This window comes from Rutidosis leptorrhynchoides, chromosome 2 (genome assembly GCF_046630445.1).
Source record: "Rutidosis leptorrhynchoides isolate AG116_Rl617_1_P2 chromosome 2, CSIRO_AGI_Rlap_v1, whole genome shotgun sequence".
Taxonomy (NCBI): domain Eukaryota; kingdom Viridiplantae; phylum Streptophyta; class Magnoliopsida; order Asterales; family Asteraceae; genus Rutidosis; species Rutidosis leptorrhynchoides.
In genome coordinates this window covers 13,080,996-13,100,936 of record NC_092334.1, presented here as the reverse complement: position 1 = coordinate 13,100,936, position 19,941 = coordinate 13,080,996, and the positions used below count along the sequence as shown (strand labels likewise).

Below are 19,941 nucleotides of genomic sequence, written 5' to 3'. Positions count from 1 at the left end.
ACCACTACTCCTTCATAACTATCTTAGGCTTTAATATAGGTTCGATTCTACTGATATCTAAAAAATACGACTCTAGGTCATACTTCTCTTACTCATACTAAGGAGTAGTACTATTTAGGCCCCGCTAAATATAAATTTAAAACAGTACCCCCCTTCTTGGTGGTTGATTCTGACGTGTTGCGACCTAACGACACCGCACAAATAAAACCGTCCGTTTCGGCCATATCAAGAGGGAAGCTAGTTTTTGGCGCCGCTGTCGGGGAACTGGTATCAGACATTAATGCTCTATATCAGACATATTCACAAGCATTTAGTGGTGTCTAAGAAATACAATTATACACGGACTTGGTTGTTGGATTTTTAGAATAGTCTCCAATTATATTGGATCCAAAAGGATCATGCCTCTCCGTAGTCGGCCTGGCCACTTGGTTTGTTGAATAGTTTGTGCGGAGCTCTGTATTTGAAATACCATGAAAGCAGTAGCCAGAACCAAAAACATATTCAACCTTAGGATAGTTAGCTTATCTTAGACTAAATTACATTACTTTAGACTACCTTAGATTAAGACTACCTTAGATTACATTAGAATTACCTTAGATTACCTTAAAAATTTAGTTTATCTGCTAAAAATTAAAAACAAAAGGCATACCCAGTGTATGACCCAAACCCGATCTAGACTAGGGCCGTTGTTATTCGTACCTGATCCAGACGCAATAATCTCTAAAGCATGCAAGGAAGCACGAATCGGAAATCAAATGGCGTTACGCGTTACTTTAGCAGAAAATACCAAACTCTCTATTGAAGGTCGAGGAGGACCAATCAGATTTCCAGAGATTCAAGGACACTCGTTCAAATTAAAACATCACATCATCCAGCTCATCCAAAATAGCTGTCAGTTTCATGGATTACCGAATGACGATCCTAATTCTCACCTTGATAAATTCATATCTCTTTCAAACTCCTACAAACAGCCAGGGATAGGACAAGATATAGTCCGGCTATACTTGTTTCCCTATTCTCTCACTCATCATGCTCAAACAAGGTTCGAAGGACTAGAAAAAGATTCCATCACATCATGGACGGAGATGGCTACAAAATTCCTAACCAAATATTTCCCTCCTTCTAAAAAAACCAAACTAAAGAATGACATCATTAACTTCAAACAAAGTTATGATGAATCTCTTTATACTGCATGGGAGCGATTCAAAACCCTGCTGAATAAATGCCCTAATCACCAGCTAGAACGGTCAGCTCAAATCTGTACCTTCTACAATGGTCTTACGGTAAATCATAGGACGACGATCGACGTAGCAGCTCAAGGAAATCTGATGAACCAAACTGCAGACGAAGCATAGGAATTGCTCGAGAATATGACAATGCATTATCATGACTGGAACAGTGGTGAAACAACTTCATCATCTGCCCCACACTCTGCACTTAACAATCAAACGGAGGCCATCAAATCCTCCACAGATAAGATGAAATCTCTCGCTAAACAACTCGGAGAATTGAAGACGCAGCCGCAGCATGTCAACAAAGCTCAGGCTTATGTTAATTGTACCAACTCGCAACCTACTGAAGAATATCATGTTGAGTACGAAAACCCTGATGGTTCAGTTTGTTACGTTCAATACCCAACTCGTCCACCAAATCTCGGATTCAATCAACAAACTAGGGTTAATCAATTTCAACGAAGCAACTGGCCTTTTCGCTATCGCTACCCACCTTATCCAGCCCAACAATCTCAATTGACCTACGATCAACCACTTCCACTCACTGGTCCACCAGTCGAGGAAAATCCCCCTACCACCCAGATTACAAAAGCAACTAACCCCACTCTCGGAGCTGATGATCAGTTGACTCAGTTCATTCAAGGACAACAACAGCTAAATCAGAGAACTACAGCCAGACAAGATCAGATGGAGATACTAATGGGAAATCAATTGGCTATGCTCAAAAGTTAGGAAACGCGGCTCGGACAGTTATCACAACGCCTTGAAACCCGATCATAGGGAAGGTTACCAAGTAATACTATCCAAAATCCCCACATAGTGGAAGCTAAGCAAATGGATTCCGTAATCCCAGCAGAAGAACCTCGGAGAAGGTCAGCTAGGCTCAAGAACAAATCAACATATACTCAGAAGCTGACCCCTGCAACTCCAGTTCGTGTACCCTATCCTGGAAGGCTACAGGAGGAACCATCCAAGCTTGATTCCTTCAAACTTGATGGAAGATTCCTAGACACTATGTCCAAAGTCCACAACCAGAAGAGATACATCAGAAGGCTTCTCCCTACAAAGGAGAGGATACCAGATTCTAAAAAAAATTCCCTTGAGTGAAGAATGCTCTGCGTTACTCAGAAACTCTCTACCACCAAAGCTAGGAGATACGGGTCGATTCGTTTTCCCATGTTCAATCTACCAATCTGGAACCATTCATGCACTAGCAGATTTAGGAGCAAGTATCAACCTAATCCCCAACTCTCTCCATAAGTGATTAGAGTTAGGAGACTTGTCACCAACTAAAATGACAATCCAACTTGCCGATAACACAATTTGATATCCTAAGGGCATAGTTGAGAATGTCATGGTGAAAGTCGACAAATTCTTGTATCCATAGTTAGGATTTCGTAGTAATGGATATTAAAGAAGACCTACACACACCAGTAGTGTTAGGAAGACCTTTCATGAATACGGATAGGACTGTCATTGATGTGTACAATCAAACCTTGATCTTACGATCACATGGGAAGAGCGTTACCTTCAAAATTGACCGACCAACTGATCTTTTTGGACAGGCAGAGATGTTTGCTATTTCCACCAGACAGATCATTTCCGATGACAAGTCTTCACCACCAGCCGATGATATCATGATGGGTGTCAAGTTACAGTCTGTAGACGACCCAGAAATGGAAGAAGAGGATCCCAGCGAAGAAATAGAGGAAGAGGAGGAATCTGAAGAGGAAGAGGAAATGGAAGACGTAAAAGAAACTGCGATAATACCCTCTCTAAGCATTAAGCATCACGAGGAATTAATGAGGCTTGAGACGGAAGATCACAGTTTAATCATTCCTTTCAAGAAGAGGACTGACAAGGTTGAGGTTAAGGATATAGAAATTGACCCTGTAAGTATCAAAGTGGAGAATTAGAATACTGAAGAAACCCGTTCATCAGATGAATCCTCAGAAGAATACTATACCGATGATGACGAGGAAGAGCAACATGAAGACATTCTGGATAACTCACACTCTCCAACCGAACCAGATCAAGGGGAGTCGGACTCTTCAGATCAGATTCCGGTCATATCTACACACGCAGACATGATAACCTTCATCAATGATACCGATGAATTTGAAGATATTCTTGAAGCCATCCGTAAATCAACAATTGATTTCACGCTATGCTTAACAGAATGAATTATGGCTATCCGAGAGGAATACAACCTCTATCTCCAAAGAGAAGACAATAAGGTGGAAATCCTAGAAGAACGCATTCAAGACTTTATCAACACGCTTCACGATCATATCTACCAAGAAGAAAGGCAACGAGAGCACAATTCAGTAGTTCACACTATTCTTGAGACAAGATTCTGTCGAGATCAGAAGATCATTTACTCTAAGGTTTACAACGCCTTAGCCGAATGTGCACTTCCGTTCTCAGCAAACCAACGAGTACTACTGACTCTCATCCGGAAGCACATGGATATTTTCACTGGACGCTCGACTTATCACTCTGATTTGCAAATGATCAAGGATATTCACAGCTTTTTCGCTCTCCTGGAAAGAGATAATTTTGAAAGCACACCAGACATGCTAGTGATTTACGTAATAATTGATCACCATGCTGATCTGATTATCAAAGAGTTACAAGAGGTAGTTACAGAGGAAGTAAGGTGCAACAATCCGTTCTCTCATCTTGAACCAGATCGAGTCAACATTGCCACCTATGTTACTAAGCAGATATCACGTATCTTCCACGAATCCACAGATCCAAGTTTCACATTCAAAGCCGGATGTCGGGAGATATACTAAAAAATGGTGACATTAATGCTCGGGTCAGGATTGCTATTCACTTCTTTTCAGCTTCGTCTTTTAACAAATCTGTGCAAAGCTACAGACTCTTACTGTGGAGATCACCATTTTGAAGATTTCGAGATTATAAAGATACAGTTTCTAACATTGTTTGAAGACCTTCGAAATGAGCATCCCATCAGAGAAACAATCATCACCAGCACTGCCTCTATGATTGACATTCATGGGTCAACCAGCAGGGTCGTGGATCATATTCTCATCGGATTTCAAGACTTATTACGAGCTGAAACTGCGCACTAATTATCTTTCAGAAGATCTTCAAGAGAAGTACCGGATCTTCTACCACTGTTGGTCCAACACTTTCTCAGGATTTACCCACAAGACTTACCTTCCCTCGAGAAGACCAAGATTACAACCGCGAGGAATGTTTTCTTTCTAAGGCATCACTACGGTCGAGCCAACGACCTTAAATAAAAGCGTTTCTCGGGAGGCAACCCGTGTAATAAAGTAGAGTAGAAGAATAAAGGATGATAAATGAGCCTATAAAAGATGTAAGGATTGAAAGCCAGCCAGTATCATCACAAGTAACATCTGCTAGGGGTACTTCTTTCTTGCCGCTACTAGCTCAAAATTTAAACTATGCTACATCCTAGCTTATCACTAAGTGTGGGATCCCAACCCACTTAAACACTAGACAAATACTCCCAAATCGACAACTAAAACTCCTAAGTGTGGGATACACTAGGAACATTGAGGACAATGTTCGTCTAAGTGTGGGATGTTGGTATAATCTTTTTATGCTGTATTAAAATAACCCATTATTAAGATTCTTAGTTCTTAAGCCAAATTTCAAAATTTTTAAGAGAAAGCCTTTTCGAAAAAGTTCTTTTGAAAACCTGAAATGTTTGTAAATAAAAATAAGGTGGAAATCTTGTTAGGTTGAACCAAATCTCTAATAGAGCATTGCATGACTAAGGCATTATCGACCTAAATTGATTATGGTGATGCACCCTAAATAAGATCAGCATTTATCTTTAATGCTTCACTGTTTTCCGTTGAGAGTGCTGATGTCTGTGCTCAGAATCAGAACTTGCTTTATATCTACATTTCCAAAGCAGCGAAACGTGATTCGGTTATAATCAGAAGAGCTAGCCATTTGTCAAAAATAAGCCTTTCGCACCTCCACTACTTCTACTCCACCACCACATTCATACCATCTTTACTATTACTCGAAAAATCCAGAAAATGAGATTCCTTCCGAAAACTCGATGTTATAAACCTCTCAAGTATCATGGCAATGGTCTTGGAAAAGTTTACCGGCAAAAAGTTTCTCGAGATGAAATCTCTAAAAAAAAAAATCAATTTTCAAAGTTCTGAAAAAGGGGAGCAGAACTTATAAAGAGAAACGCCGAAGAAGAACTTGGCCAAAATGATTTTCAAATGAAGAAAAGTTCAAAAGTGCTTCTCTAAGAATTCAGCACTCCCATCTATCCGAATAAAAGTCTGCATAAAGACTGTGACAACCCAGAAATTTCCAACCAAATTTAAACTTTAATCTTTATATGTTTTCGACACGATAAGCAATATTTGTTAAGTTAAATTTCAAGAATTTTAAACTATGTTCATACATTCATTCAACCTCGACCAAGTTTCAACGATTCACGAACCATTAAACGAATATGATTATATATGTATATGTGTATATATAATATAACTTGAAACGTAAACAAAATATTAGATTAAATACTTTATATGATTGTATCTGTTTCAAAATATTTATCAATGGAATTAGAAGATAAGATCAAATGATTGAATTATCAGATATATTGAATTATGATTACAAGTCTCTGTTGAAAGGCCCACGTTGATTTGAGAAATCTTTCCATTTTAACAATATTCGGAAAATGGTAAAGTGATTTATAAATAAGAACAAATTGTCAATCATTGAGAACTAGACAAAGGATAGTGGAAGATTGAATCTCATAAAGACTCGATTGATCTATTTAGTTTCAAACGTACAAAAACGTTTTCAGTTTAAAAAGAACTTTATTATTAAAACGTATATAACTTTTATAAATATCTAGAACCACTTTTGACAACTCATTACTTAACAAGTATGATAAAGATAACGATATTTATATTTTATTTTATTAAATATATATAACGATTTAAATTAATATTATATATATTTATACGCACATTATACGTACATAGTTTTATACATTTAATATACTTAAACTTTACCTTTACTTTATTTTTACTTTACTTTAACTTTAATAATTCACTTTAATAATTCATACTTTAATAATTCACTTTAATAATTCATACTTTAATAATTCATTTTAATAATTCATACTTTAATAACTCACTTTAATAATTCATAATTTAATAATTCATACTTTAATAATTCAAAAATCTATTATAAATAGAATTCAATAGGTTTCATTATTTCATAGAAACTTGAAAATATTTTTCTATAAACTCTCTCAATCGATTTACATATATATATTTACTCCGTATTATTTCAAGATATTATCAGTATACATAAAATATTACGACGGAGTGCTGTCCGAGTGATTTCGAAATTGTTTTTCGAGTAGGATAGGATTAAGGAAATTATGGGTTATAGCTATGGAGGTGATTGAGTATGGTTCATGGGTATGCTCGTGAGGTCAATATAGTGTTTATCATTTCTGTTGCGTCTACGTACCTTTCCTGCAATATTGAATCTCAATATTGATACGTGAGTACTCATAATTTAACTTTTACATACTAATAGTGTATCCCTGACTAGTGCTCGAGTATTTAGGATTATGCATGCTTGTACTTTTGATATTGCCCTTAGACAGGTTAGGTTGAATCTTGAATTAGTTACACTTGCGGTTGAGATAAGGTACAAGATATGCATGTCCTTGGAAAGCTAGCGAAAAATTAAGAACTTTTCCTTTAGATATCGAATGGTTTCGATGAACGGATTAGAAGTTATAATCAATTGAATTTTCGATATTTTTATTAAAAATGATTATTATTATCGTCATTTTTATCGTCGTTCTAGTTTTATCTTATTATTATCATTATTATTATCTTTATCAATAAAATGGATTTATCATTAAAAATTGTTAATTTTTTTATTATTACTATCGTTATTATCGTTAAAGTTATAATTAGTATTATTATTATTGTCCAATTATTATTATTATTATTAGTATTATTATTATTATCATTATTAATATTAATATATATATCATTATTTAAAAATGGTTATTGTTATTGTTATTATTATTATTACTATATTATCATTAAGATAATTATTAGTATTATCGTTAATAATGTTATAGTAACTATCATTATTAATATTAGTGTAATTAAAACAAATATTTGTAACACCTAATTATTTTGATTACTATTATTATCATTATTATGAACACGATATAAAAGACGATTAAAAGCTATTAAACGAAATGATTAGGAAATAATGAGTAAGAGTATCATGATAAAATTAAAATATTATAAGATATTGATTTAGATAAAATTATCATTCTTATTATTTTTATCATTACTATTATTATTAAAAATATCGTTAGTATTAAAACTATCATTTTAACAAAAATTATCATTTTAATAGAAATGTCATTGTTACTATAAAATATCATTATTATTATTATTTTAAATAGAATTATTATTTTAAAGATAATATTAAAAATTATCGTAAATATTAAAGTTATCATAATTAGAATTATCGTTTTATCATAATGTCATCTTAGTAATTATAAATATTGATATTTTTATAATAATTATTATTATTACAAAATAATACAACTTTTACTTACTATCATTATAGATATTATTTTATCAAATAAATATGTGATACAAACATATTTTACTACGTGTAATAATTTACTTTAATAATACCTATCATATTATCTTTATGATATTAAATGAACCCTATAAATTTTATTACTTAATATATATAAAAGTATATTTTATTATATAAATTTAATATAAATTTTATTTATTAATAAATAAATTATATTATTTACTCTAATAAATCTTTTAAAAATATTTAAAAATATAAAACGACGATATTTAAACTATATATTAATCATGTATAGATTTTTGGAAATTATTTTGAGTCAAATTTACTTTTGTTGACTTTTGCATATTAGTCTCGAACATTAGGATTGTGGTACACTATGACTTGTCCTAATTTGTTAGACAAATATTGACCAACACATAAATATATTAATTAATTTAGGTTCGTGAATCCGAGGCCAACCTTGCACTTGTTCAATGACGTTATATGTATTTTTACTACGAAATACAGTATGGTGAGTTTCATTTGCCTTCTTACCCTTTATATTTTTGGGACTGAGAATACATGCGCTTTTATAAATGTTTGACGAAATAGACACAAGTAATTGAAACTACATTCTATGGTTGAATTATCGAAATCGAATATGCCCCTTTTTGTGAAACTACATTTTTGGGACTGAGGATGCATTAGTGAGTCTGGACTTCGACCGTGTCTGCATGTCAAAAGTTTTGCTTATCATTTTGTGTCGAAAATTAACTACTTATCATCCTCAGGAAATTACCTGCTTATCATTTTTAGTCTAAGACACGTCTTGCTGCATTGATTGCATGAATAGTGTATAGACAAAAATTCATATCTTAGCATATCTGCTAAATCATATCTTATCGTATCTGTTACTTTAAACTTTGCCTGACATATCCCACAAAGTCCTCCGTAATCTACGAAATCTTTTGATCTATATATATATATATATATATATATATATATATATATATATATATATATATATATATATATATATATATATATATATTCTATGTAATTAGAATACCATCCGTTAGCCAAAATCATTTCATATCGGAAAAAAAAATCGTTTATCCAATCGTACGAAATGGAATTCGTCATCAGTTCAAGTCACTCAGATTCCGAAATGGAATCCTATTCAAGCTCCGAAAGCAGTGTGACCGGAATAGATCAACCAATCAGTCATCACCTATTCTGGATGAATTGGGGATGGGTTCGTAGCCTCCTCAATCATTGGAGACAAGAAGAAGGTGATCCCTTCCATCCACCACATTGCCCTCTTGACGAAGAACCTGAAGCACTTACCGGCGAACCTGTCCGAAACACCATTTTTTCGCTCATTTCCAGAGTATCTCGTCACGATTATATATTACATCAAATTTTAGATTTTATTTATCCGCTCGTTCGAACCGACAATCACCCCGGTGTAATAGAAGAAGTCAACGAGCTTCGCGCTCGGGTAGTGGCTTTGGAGAATAAGGTGCAGAGATTACAAACACCAGCAGCAGCATCAGCAGCATAACCAGTACCACCATCATCAGCGCCAACAGTACCATTACCACCTCCAACCACAACCGCGTCGTAAACCTCAACTTCACAATCTGTCCCACGAGCATCAACGTCATACGTACCATAGATACCAAGGAGTACCAACAACAATAACTGACGAAGTATTAATTCATAACTTCATTAGAGAAACATTCCGCGGCGATTATGTAATCTCTAAAGTCTTAGAGATTATCTAATCTAGCCCTAACCATAAATCAGTTAAGCGAACCAAAATGATAGAAGGAAGAGTAGAAACCCTGACAAAAATGGTGTGTGATTAACAAGCTAAACTTGCTTTACCAACAGCATCAACAGTACCGTTAGCGTTACTAGCATCGTCAGTACAGTCAACATCTGAATCAACAATACCGATAACATCACAAACTCCGTCAGTTCAAGAATCACTATGGACATCATTACGAATCAATAACGTGTATATTGTATCAACGAGTTATGAAGAATTAACTCATTCCCTCTGAAGAAATTATATGTATATTATTTATATATATAAATATATATATATATATATATATATATATATATATATATATATATATATATATATATATATATATATATATTTATATATATATATTTTGAAATAAATCTTTCCGTGCTAAGCTATTGTGTGTGAATCTTAACTACTCGGTTAATTCATATTACAAATATGCAATAATGTACGTCCTTCGGCCGCAACTTAACCAGCGTTAACTACAATCTCTGTCGCAATTCAACAAATTCCAATTCATAATAAATCAAGTATATATTTGATTTTACACTTTCATCATCGATGTACCCGAAACTTTTCAGATAACATCATTCGTACTTTGCGAAATTCACAAGAATTCCACGAACCGAACATCATACATCAACAAATAACGAAGTATTGATTCATAATTTCAATGTCATTAAAGAAATACTGCGTAAAAGTTATGTACTTTTTAAAGCCTTTAGGGATTATTCAATTCTAGTTTCAACCGTAAATCAAATGAGTTTAATTTAACATTAACTCATTAAATCTATGTTACATCTGAAGAAAATATACATATATATATTTTCATAAAGGCTGTAATAAAATTCTTTTGTACAAAATATTAATTGTGAAATTTTTTTTAACGGGTAGGTAATACCCGAGAGATATATAAATTCACAATTAATATGTTACATTCTTCGAATCTGATTCAGCAAATCATCCATTATACTCCCTACTTTCACAACAATATACATTCTTATATAGAAATCAAAACAACCATACTCATTCAAAATTTAATTACATATTCTGATTTTGAAATCTCAAAATTCAATTTGAGATATGACCAATATCATCACTCTTAGATCCTTACATCTTTTACAAGCTATATTTTGACTTCAAAACTGTGTTAGAACATCAAATGTATGTTAACGATTACAATCTGTGTTCGAACCCTTCGAAAATTTCTGAAGACACTTCGAATGATGAGCAATCGAGATGATCCACCCACATGTTACCCACAGTTATGTACCCGAAAAACTCTTGAAACCAAATTAAAAGCTTAAACAACGTATCCGCGTCAGATTCTTTGGCATTTATTAGCAAAAATAACTTTGCGACTCCTATTCAAAGTAGCCAGTTTTGTCACAGCTCCAGCAAGTCAACTTTGACTTTTCAGTCAGACTAACCTTATTATAACCTTGAGATATACACCATCGTTACCAGGGAACCTTTTACATTCCACCACATTATTAGCAGATGTACCAACAACTTCATTACCCTTTGACTTTAGCCTCTCTAAAAAGTCATTAGAATTATTCATTGAAACCCCATCATTTACTCATTCGCATCTTGTAATGAGAATTGCCATACGAATCATTGGAAATTAGCGATCAGTATTTTGAAATCTCGCAGCATGTATACGCCAACAGTTATATGTGTATATATAACATCTATCTTCTGGACTTAATTTGAATGTGAAGTTTCTGAAAAACACTCCGAACTACGAATTGGTTCTCCGAAAATGGAAAAAAAATGCTGATGAAGCAGCAAAAACTATAAACGACTTTAAACGGTAAAAGCTGGATGATAATGATGAAGTGTACTGGCAAAGCGCAGAAAAAGAGAAGTTTTGGAACTGGAAAACGGATTGAGCAAAGTAGGAAGGAGGCTGTGGACAAATTACAAAGACTGAACCTGACTTTAAAGGATCCAAATGATTCAGTACCTACTGAAGTCATTAACGAATACCTTGCTCCTGACTCTAAACCCCTGCGGACAATATTCTTCATCATCCTCTGATATTAGAAATTCTAAAATATCATCATATCTTTCATTATAAATATCCTCCATATTTCTGAAGATATTTTCTTAATTTTTCTTATTTTAAATCATTTACCTCTTCGCGCTATCTGTATTACATCATAAAAGAAACTATTTTAGTTTCTAAATTCTGAAACATTCAAGTTTAAAATAGGAATATTTTGAAGTAGTGTTGGGAACTGAAGCATGAATTAGTATAATATAATGACACTTGATCAATGTGATTATATTACGGTAAGTCATGCTGAGTTTCTAAATGGAACGTGATGATTCACAGATCATAACATCATCATGTGCCATGTTATACGACTCTTGTATTCTATTTAACCTCTAAAATATCAAGAAAATATTTCTTGATGATTCGGCATTTTCTAAGGTATTCTAGTAATTTGACAAGTCAAGATCGTGCCATCACAATTTCCTTCCTAGAACATTAACAATGTTCATTCCGAAATTCATATCTGTGAATTCTGGACCATTACAAGCGGTGCTTAATCGCAAGAAGAAGAAACGAAAGGACAAAACTCCGAAATAGAAAGTGGGGTATAAATTGCAGCAAATAAAAGAGAGCATTAACTGTGAATGATAATGATTATAGAAGACAGAAGCAGAGACTTTGAAATATAAGGGAACATATAAAGCCCAACGACAAACCAGAAATTATAAACCATATATATCGATGCATATAAAGACACGGGAGAACTAGAAACACTATAAACCCAAGAGTATAGTAGAAGTAAATAGATTCTTCCGGCGGTAGATGAAAAAGAAGAATGACCGATATGAAAGTTAGAAGTATATCGAGAATCAGAACTGGATGGAGCATATTGATGAATACTTTAAAATATGAGTTGAGGGGGAAAGAATAGAAGGTGATGAAACATGACTAAGAACTTAGAAATCAACAGATTTAACTCACACAATGGCGGAACAAATGAATCAAACCCTCTAGTGAATAGGTTAAGTTTTTTTTTTTTTGATTAATTTAGTCAAACCACAACTAATTCAAGTGTGATTAGATCAACACCTAGAGCTATTATTCACAACCTGGATGATTTGGACTGAGAGAGAATCGGAGGAGCTCACTACATCTGAGTGTGTGTAACAAATGAGAGGCTTAACCTAAAATGAAGAACATAAGACTTTATATACCCCTGCTGTTGACTCACCCATACGATTCATTCATCACACGTACGAGTTGGCTTCATCAGCCGTACGGGTGATCACTCACTCGTGTCTTCTCATTTAGGTTGTAATTGTGACTTAGCTCAGCATCAACCGTGCGTATGAGCCTGTCAGCCGTACTAGTGAGGCTTCTGATGTTTTAGCAGAGTAGTATATAAAATAGCTTATATTTTTACAGGAAAAACTATTAAATACGATACATTTTTACACAAGATATTTATTTATTTATAGAATGGATATACTTAAACCTTGCTACAACACTTATAGGCAGTGTACCTAATCGTACAGTAGTGTAGTTTTTAGTAAGTCCGGTTCGTTCCACAGGGAATCTTTTTAAACAAAGCTTAACGCTATATTAGTTTACTTTTATAAAAATACAAATATATATATAAGTAATATTATTATTATAAAGGGGGTTTTTACCGTTTAATGACCGGTTTGTCGATTTTAAAACTTTAGTTGCAGTTAAAACCAAATGTAAAATATTAAAAATAAATACAAGACTTAAATTAAAGCGTAAAGTAAATAACGATAATGAAATTGCAAATAATAAAAGTGCGATAAAATAAACTTGCGATAATTAAAAAGTACGATAATTAAAAGTGAAATTGAATAAAATAACAATAAAAATGCGATAATTAGAAGTGCAATTAAATATAAAATAAAGGAAATTAAATATGAAATAAAAGAATTATGCTTATTTAAACTTCCGTAATCATGATGTTTGACGTGTTGATTTTAGTTTTATGCCCATGGGTTAATTGTCCTTTGTCCTGGATTATTTAATATCTCCGTCTGGTTTTTGTCCATAACAGTCCATCAGTCATAAATACAAAGTGCGAGTATCCTCGTCAAATTATCCTTATACCCGAAGTTAAATATTCCAACTAATTGGGGACTTAAACTGTAACAAGATTTTAATACTTTGTTTAATAATTACACCAGGATGTCGACTGAGTGTAACCCAAGGTTTTAATATTTTGTTATCAATTATACCAAGTGTCCTTGTACATAATTTCACCCCTGTTTTAATTATTCTAGTGGCTATTAATCCATTCCCGTGTCCGGTTAAATGAACGATTATTCGTACATATAAATACCCCGCCCATCGTGTCCGATCGAGTGTATATGGTAATTTATAGGGACGCCCAATTGTAAATCTTTATATTAACATTAACAAACTATCATTTAGTTAAACAAATATAAAGCCCATTAATAGCCCATAGTCTAATTTCCACAAGTGTCGTTCTTTTGTCCAAACCCCAATTATGGTACAAAGCCCAATTACCCAATTTTAGTAATTAGCCCAACATCATGATTACTTCGGATTAAATAAGCATAATAATAACTTAGCTACGAGACATTAAATTAAAAAGGTTGATCATAACTTATAATGATTAAAAATAGCGTAGCGTTACACGGACAGAATTTCGACTTACACCTTTACAATATTCGCTAACATACCCTTATTATTAGGATTTAAAATTAAAATTAAAATTAAAATTAAAATATAAATTATAAATATATATTACGTATATATTGAGAGAAGAAGGAAAAAAAGATGATAAAAATGATCAGAATTCGGTTTGCTTTATAGGGAGTTTCAAAACTTGGGGCTCCGCGACTCGCGGCCCTTTTGGCCTTCAAACTCCGCGAGTCGCGGAGTTTGCTTTTACAGCTCACACGAGTTTGGCTCTTTGTTTACCGACGGTTTTATAAATAAATATAATATATTAAATAATTATAAGAATTATTTAAATATTATATTATATTTATGTGCATAGTTGACTTGTAATTTTTAGTCCGTTGCGTCGAGCGTTGAAAGTTGACTCTGGTCCCGGTTCCGGATTTTCGAACGTCCTTGCGTACAATTTTATATCTTGTACTTTGCGTTTTGAATCTTGTACTCATGTAATTTCGAGACGTTTCTTATCAATAATTGGAACCTCTTTGATTGTCTTTTGTACTTTTGAGCTTTTTGGTCGTTTGCGTCTTCAATTCGTCGAATCTGTCTTTTGTCTTCACCTTTTATTATTTAAACGAATATCACTTGTAAATAGAACAATTGCAACTAAAAGCTTGTCTTTCTTGAGGAATAATGCTATGAAATATATGTTCGTTTTTAGCATTATCAAATATTCCCACACTTGAGCGTTGCTTGTCCTCAAGCAATATCGTCTTGAAATACTAGAATCACTTATTTATTCTTCACACTTTGTACATCAGTGATTTCTATACGGCGGTATAAACAATGGTAGTAACGATATGGTTTACAGTCCCACATGACTATAAAAATTTAGATCCATTAAGGAAATTGGATCTTTATGAAAACATTTGATCTTTTGAAAATTAAATCTAGTTTTTACCCTAGATAAGTTTTTCGAAATAACCCTTCACCGGTGTTTGCAAAATATTTTTGTGGGTTTGGTGGGTTTCAGATTTGAAAATTTTAGCTCAAAACTTATGGTTTTGTGTCACCCACTTGCTAACCTTGTATTTGGAAAGCAACACGTCCAGTTTACTTGTCCCGTATATTACCTTTCGGTAAACTACCGTCCGGTTGTAAAGGAAAGCGTTGAACAAGCAACTGTTAAGACAATGTCCCCTGACATGCTTTTAATTATGGTCTATAACGTGTCGGACGCAATTACTATCCTTGGTAGGAGCAATAGTAAAGCTCACCCTTATGATTTTTTGGTCTGGCACAAGGTCCTGTCTTTGACCATGCTATGCAACCACCGTTCTTACGGTTGACACCCGATTTAGTTCAGGTGACCTAATGAATTCCAGGTGAATTCCTAGGATTTTACGTTCAATGGTAATGAACGCATTGAAAATAGGGTTTTCAAAAAAAAAAAAAACAAATCGGTTTGTAATTTTGATCAAAATATTTTCTCGTTCAAGCTCGAGTTTAGATATCATTGAATTCCATGAGTTTAAATTCTCAATCTTTAAAGTCAATCTCAAGGATTGAGTAATATCAGTCTTAAAAGCTGATTTTTAATCTTTAAGGAGATTATCCTTTCTGGGGATCTGATTCATTAGTCTTATCCAGCTAATTTGCATGGTGCCCCCCCATTGTACGGGATAAATCCTTCTCATGGTTAGGATAAATCTAACCACTTGGCGACCCTGTTTAATGCTGAGGTCCGTGGATTTCCTGCTGATTTTAGTGATGACTTTTCTAGATTTTTCGTCAACCTACAGCTGGTCTGGACGACAACTTCATGACCTAAATCAAGAAGCGCGTGTCTTTTTCGGAAGACTTTACTTCCTTTTAATGATGGAATTGATTCATCGTGTAGATCCATCTTTCTTACAGTAAATCAGGTAAAACTTTTTAGTTTAGTCCAAAGCAAAAAGTATTTTCAGTTATTTGTTACAGATATATGTGACATATGTTTAAGATAACTTGGTAAATTTTCCCACACTTGGCTTTTATTTTCCTTTTTATAGTCCTCTATTCCATTTTAAATGAATTTTAACATTTTGGTTTGTTTCTCAATTTATGTTCTTTCTGAGGTAACAATAATTTCGGTGTTAAAACCTAGTTTTGTTGTTCATAAATATGTATAAACATGATTTTGAGTTCATTTAATTGAAAATTTTTTAAAAATTTTACTAGAATTGGGTAGTCAGTATATAAGACTAGGGCTGTTCTTTATTATCAGAGAGCACTAGATTCTAATACAACTACTACTTTACTAGTATTTCTAATGGTTACCAAGTGTATAAAGTAAAAATTTTAAAATCCGAAAGAATTTAACCCCTTCCCACACTTAAGATCTTGCAATGCCCTCATTTGCAAGAAATCAGTAACAATTTAAATTATTGAGGGTGATTTGTGTGAAATTGATTAAATTTTACCAAAGTTTCCAAACATATTGGCGTGTGTTTGCTGAATGATAAATGGTGCTTAGGTGTAGAAATTTACCGTTTTTCTTGAGTAATTCCTTGATAGCATCCTTCTCAACATGATTTTAGTAAAAGATTTGGTGATTAACGGTCAAAAATTGTGAATTTGGGGTGTATTTTTCGGGTTTTTCGTGCAGTATTTTGCAGTGTTTTCTTTGTGTGTTGTGTGGACTGAGCTGTTTCAGCTCTTTTTATTTTTTTCTGTAATCCGATCCCTCCGCGAGTCGCGGAGATTTCAGCCTTCAAACTCCGCGAGTCGCGGAGTTTTTTTTTTTTTTTTTTTTTTAACTTATACTAATTAAAACAATTAAGTAATTAATTTTAAAATTTTGTTTCCCTTGTTATTTAGGACGAGGTCGTTTCGGATTGATGTCCTAGTCCGTCCTTCGACAAAATTTTAAAATTTGTCTTTTTGTAGCGATTGTTTTAAAAGCTAAGATATTTGGATTTTTTTAATGTTTTTGGCATACTTTAATTCAATAAGATTAAAAATAATGATAATAAAAGTTCTCGTCCCTTCCTCGGGTAAAGCAATTTCGGTTCAAAGACCTAGTCTTCAACTTACGACGAATTTTAAAAATCATATTTTTAACTTAATGAGATAAAGTAAATTTTTGTTTTTAAATTCACACAACTTAAATATAAAATTCAAAATTAATATTAAAAATTCACACCAAACTTAATTTAAAAATTCATATTATAAATTCACACCAAACTTAATTTAAAAATTCATATTATAAATTCACATCAAACTTATATTAATTTTTCAAATATTTACAATTTTAAAAATATTGTTTTTACAAAGTTTACAATATTAATTTTAGATTTAAATATTAATTTTAAAAACATGGTAAAAATAAAATTAAAAATCTTTTTGGCTTTTTATCCCACTTTAATCAATCAAATATTATCAAAAATATGCGCCCCTCTTTTCGGTAAAGTAATTTCGGTTCCAAGACCTAATTTAACTCATGACGAATTTTTAAAATATTTTGGGTTGATTGTTTAAAGATATTTATACCTTAAGAATAAACGTTAAATTTCGCAGTGATGTAATAAATTTTTGAATGATATCAATAATTTCGGTCGCCAAACCTAATTTTATTCAATACCAATTTAATACTTTATAGCGAACAAATTAGCGTTTATTATCAAAAGGTTAAAAATAAAAAAATAAAATAAAAACTGTACAAACATACCTGTGAAATAGGTTTCTTAGTTATATGATCTATCCCATTCATAAGATAGTCGGTTTAATTGGTTTTCCATGGCTACATAGGTGTAACCTCGAGCATTCAGTGTCTTTTCTTCTAAACATATGAACGGTCCGTCTCTGCATAAAGTAACAAATTCGGCATTTGAATAGGTTTGATTATTTGAACATTTACCTCCATGTGACCATTTTCCGCATTTGTGACATCTTTCTAGGTGTCGTGCTCTTCTTTTTGCTGCGGATTTTGATTTTCCTTTACCAAATTGTAACTTATTATCTTCGCATCTGGATTCTTTTCTAACTCCGTCCATTCTTTCTCTGATTACTGATACTATTTCACTCGGTAGTGTGTCATTATTACATTTAGTGATCAAAGCGTGTAGCATTAGACCATGGTTTAGTTCACAGGCAGTCTTCATTTCCTAAAAAAAATAAAAATTCAGAATGGGGGGATAAGACTAGTTCTTTAGGGTCTGCTAGGGAAAGACCATTCGGGTTCCATTTTCGAGAACTACACGAAAACAGATAATCTAACTCTAACAGAAATACATAAACCCCTTGATTCTCCCCACACTTAGTTAGCTGTGGTGTCGAAATTGTGATTAACTTCGTTGTCGACTTCCATCGGACTATGTATGTAGTGTTTAACTCTGTGACCATTAACTTTAAATTCAATCCCATTTGAATTTATTAATTCTATCGTTCCGTATGGGAAAACTCTTTTGACTATGAATGGTCCAGACCATCTTGATTTCAATTTTTCAGGAAATAGCTTGAATCGTGAATTGAAAAGAAGAACTCTGTCTCCTTCTTTAAATTCTTTTGAACTTCTGATTCTTTTATCATGCCATTTCTTCGTTCTTTCCTTATAGATTAACGAATTTTCGTATGCTTCATGTCTTAATTCTTCTAATTCGTTTAGTTGATTTAATCGTAGACGTCCGGCTTCATGTAAATCAAGATTACATGTCTTCAAAGCCCAAAATGCTTTGTGTTCAATTTCTACTGGAATATGACATGCTTTTCCATAAACAAGTCTAAAAGGTGTGGTTCCAATTGGAGTTTTGTAGGCTGTTCTAAAAGCCCAGAGTGCATCCTCCAATTTAATGGACCATTCCTTCGGATTTGATCCTACGGTTTTCTCTAGAATACGTTTTAAAGATCGGTTGGTATTTTCAACTTGTCCACTTGTTTGTGGATGATATGCGGTTGAGATTTTATGAGTTACTCCATATATTTTAAGAACTTTCTCAAGTTGATTATTACAGAAATGAGTACCCCGATCACTTATTAAAGCTTTCGGTGTTCCAAACCCTGCAAAAAGACGTTTTAAAAAGTTGACTACAACTCATGCATCGTTAGTTGGGAGAGCTTGTGCTTCCGCCCATTTAGATACATAATCAATGGCTACGAGTATATATAAATTATTATGAGATTTTGGAAATGGACCCATAAAGTCAATACCCCAAATGTCAAATACTTAACATACTTGGATGACATTTTGTGGCATTTCATCACGTTGACTTATTTTTCTGGCCCTTTGACAAGCATCACAGGATTTGCAAAGAAGGTGTGCGTCTTTGTAAATTGTAGGCCAATAGAATCCAGCATCATAAACTTTTCTTGCTGTTAGTTGATGCCCATAATGCCCTCCTATTGGTCCTGTGTGACAATGGTTTAAAATTTTACTAGCTTCATCTCCAAATACACATCGGCGTATTATTCCATCGGGACAACTTTTAAACAGATGTGGATCTTCCCACAAATAGTGTTTTATATCACTGAAGAATTTCTTTCGTCTTTGGTACGATAATCCTTTTTCAAGGAATCTACAAACTAAGTAGTTTGCATAGTCTGCAAACCATGGAATTTCTTTATAATCTATCTTCAATAGATATTCATCAGGAAAGTTGTCTTGT

At 33.2% G+C, this 19,941-nt stretch overlaps 1 non-coding gene across 1 annotated transcript; it reads right to left on the bottom strand.

Annotated features, from left to right (window-relative positions):
- Positions 1-1,133: 1,133 nt before the first annotated feature.
- Positions 1,134-1,240, bottom strand: LOC139894960 (small nucleolar RNA R71). The gene has a single exon (XR_011775433.1). It is a non-coding gene; the product is annotated as a small nucleolar RNA R71 (small nucleolar RNA).
- Positions 1,241-19,941: the final 18,701 nt, after the last annotated feature.